Consider the following 3,779-nt stretch of genomic DNA (forward strand, 5'->3'; position numbering starts at 1 on the left):
ATTGTCATTGTAAACTTGGAACAGGAGACATGTATGTACTGAAATCCTCCAAAAGTATCCTTCAGAAATCGTAGTACATTGTCATTGTAAACTTGGAAAAGGGTGTCACAAATTGAACTCCCTTATGGTTAACATTTAACAAGAAAGGAACATCACCTTGATATATAGCTTCTCCTGGCACGGAAAGCATCTCAGAAAAGTGACAACTTGCTCCAGGTTAGGGCCGATAGATTCTAGTGTCAAGACCTTCACTATGCGCAGTTTCGCGGTCAGGCTTGTCGGATTCATTTTCTGAATGACAGACGAACAAACATCTTCAAAATTAGAAATAATGTTAATTTTTAGAAGGAGAGGTAGAAGGCGGCTGTTATACCTGAACGGGTGTGGATCCAATAACAAGTTCGGAGTATTTGTCAGACGAGTAGCCCATCACTGTCAATTTTGGTGCAGAAATGACATTGATTCTTGTTGGACCTACTTGATCAAGTACAAGTAATCTCTCAAGTGTAGGTGTGTCATCAATGACCATACCATGCTACACATCTTGTGATGTCTTCCTGGCGAACCAACAACACACATAAATAGTCCGAAGAGTCATGGAGGTGATGTGGAATGTACTCAACCCATTGATCATCTAAAGACGAAGGTACTCGAGTGCAGTACAGCCATGGAGCAGACGCTCCATGTCACCGTTTGAGAGGCAGACAGTGACGAGCTCGAGGTGCTTCAGTCGTGGTAGAATAAGAGCGGGTGCGTATATCAAGGGGGGAGGGAATGGCAGTTCCTGAACTTGGTGACACGCAGCGTGGGTGCGAGGCGGAGCACGGACGTTGGAAGCGAGCGCATATGCCCATCATCAAAAGTGAGCTCCTCGAGCTGATCTAGGGTGGGGGATCCGAACCAGTCGTCAAGCTTGGCTCGGTCCTGCCGTTGGAACTGAACTTGCTCATTCTAAGGCCTGTGGTTGGGCCAGGGTGACTGCCGAGGATCTTGGAGAATGCATCCAATCTTTTGCGATAGCCATGGCAGAGATCGTGGGTGTCGATGAGGTCGAGAGGGGTGAAGTTCCATAGGGGGCGCCACCGCCAGGAAAGGACAGTTGTCCGCGCCTCACATTTGATTGGGAGGAGGGAGATGATGACTGTCAACATATCATCAGGGAGGCTGCTGATGAAGTCTATGCCTACCGGAGTCACTTGCGGTTCTAGCTCGTCCCGCCTCCGCTTTTTGCAGCCCCGTTCTCCACCTCCGGAGTCTCCTTGTCAGCGGCGCTTTCTGATAGAAATGAGAGTACAGGGAATATTTAGTTAAAACAAGGCAATAGAAAAGTGTATTAGTAACTAAAAGTTATTAGGTGGGAATATAGTAAGAAAAGGGAATAACAATTGTTTGCTTAAATACTACACAATTCATTTCACATTGCTGGGTAAGTCAACATACAGATAGTTGAAAAGAAAACTTACTTCGAACAAAATCAAGACGGATGATTTTGTCGGGGAAGTTAGCATATATCTCATGACCAGGCCCTTTTATGTGCAGTCCAATTTTAGTGCCAGCTTTCAGTACATAAAACTTAGAAATTTCTTTCCAAAAGCCAGCGCCAAAATAGGAGTCGCCACGTTCATCAAGTCTTACAGTAGCAACGATTGTAAATCCATGGTTTGTGTGCAGTATGACATCCGTGCAGCCTTGATCTATGTAAAGGGAAAAATTGTGCACTACATAATCTGTTGCATAGCAAGGGATGCGCTGCAGAAAATGGTAGGATTGTTAAAGAAAATATGGTAACATGCAAATATGGGCCCAAATTGAAAGAACTGTATAGCAGTTGAAATCGAAGGACAAAAATCTATAATTAAACAGATAGGATAAACATGATGTCATGGAAATATGAGAGTAATCAAAAGAACAATACATCATTAATTTGCCTAATATAGAAAGAAGAGGGGGAAAAAAATCCCCTTTGACGTATATGGTGCATGTGGCACCTTTTATCCAAATGTAGCAATATTTAGAATGTCTTAAGGAAAATAGGCCATGCCAACCGATTTAGGGTGAGATTGAACATACTGCGCACATCCTCAAGTCATCTGGTACGGTGAGATGGAATCTTCTGAGGAGGTCGCATGGTCCTGATGTGTCGGCACACTTTACACTCTATGAATGAAAGAAAACCCTCAAATCAGCTCGAACAAAAATGAATTCACAGCGATTTTCGCCGGGTGATTAAAGGAGGCAGATGAACTGGGACGAGAGATGAGACAATATCTCATTAAATTAGTTACCTTGTCGTCCATGAGAAAAAACCCTCAGTACGTCAGATTCCCAAACCGAGCGGAGCTGGGTCAACCGCGAGCAGCGTCGAGAAAGTTGATGGCGATAGGCAGCGACAAGCGAAAGTGGTGAAATGCGGTGGGGTTTGCCGGCAGCCTGTCGGCAGTGGTAGGCATCGAGCTAAGTGGTACTGCCGCGATAGGCGGTGCCATGCACAAATGCGGAGGAGCTTGTGCGGGTGTGAATGGGGACCAGAGGCATTAGGTGGCGGGTGGGGTGGGGGGTTTTGTCACGTGGGGATGGCGAGGGTTTTCTTTTTTCTTTTTTTGAATTGGGTGGTGAGAGTTTTCTGCCCCACAAAGAATTTCGAAGGCAACGATTTGCTAGAGCCAACCATGTGTGATTGACACAACAAGCAAGACGAAAGTCATCGCACACGGTTCCAATTTTGGGAACCATGTGTGATTGAAGCAACATGTAAAATGAAAGTCATTGCACACGGTTCCAATTTTGGGAACCGTGTGTGATTGACGTACTACCTCTGTCCTGGTTTATTGGTCCCCTCTGTAATTTGTACCAAATTTTGACCAAATATTTGACTAAGAAATGTTTATACATGTCACCAAAAATTATATCATTGAACACTATGTTCAAATACGCATCCAATGATATAATTTTTGCTGACCTGCACTAACATTTTGTCAGTTAAATCTTTGGTCAACATTTAACACGAATTACAAAGGGGACCAATAAACGAGGACGGAGGTAGATTCCATCAACCAAACTGATTGCATCCATATCCCATAGTTAGACATAAGTAAACATAGATTAAACATACTCAGACATAGATAATAAGCATACACGTACACAAACATAGTTCAACCGTCATTAAGCATGCTCAAGCATACATGGTTCGATTCCACATCTCATCTCACATGCCGGCATGATCCTGAAGCTTCTCCAGGTACTCGGCGTACGCGTGTGCGCCATCTGCGAGAAAACTTCTGCTTGAAGGAGCCAACGGGCCATCCTCTTGCATGCGCCAGAACACTTTGATACACGTCATGAAGCTTGTGGTTGCAAAATGGGCATCGATAGCCGCCGTCCCAGGTCCTAATACGCCTGTTATGCATTCTCGCATAAAGCTCCCTCAGGATTTGCTTCTTGTACCTCATCTGGACATCTTCATCCTCGCTGTCCACATCGTCAGACAACACTTATAGAAATAATAAAAAAATGTGGCGTAAAATTAATGGTTACAAACTAATCTCTAGCGAACATTTGGCAGTTGCCAAAAATTGGCATCAAATCAACGATTACATGCCGTGAAGTAGGATTAGGAATTTATGGCTATTTATTTAGACATATTCAGATATTGTGGTTCGATTTTTAAGCACATTCGTTTATGTACAGACCAATCTTGAAGAAAATAATGGCAGAAACATATGTAGGTCATTCAAAATCAATTGTCAAGTCCTGGCTAGGAATTATTAGCACGAACACTA

The sequence above is a fragment of the Triticum dicoccoides genome, chromosome 3B (genome assembly GCF_002162155.2).
Source record: "Triticum dicoccoides isolate Atlit2015 ecotype Zavitan chromosome 3B, WEW_v2.0, whole genome shotgun sequence".
Taxonomy (NCBI): domain Eukaryota; kingdom Viridiplantae; phylum Streptophyta; class Magnoliopsida; order Poales; family Poaceae; genus Triticum; species Triticum dicoccoides.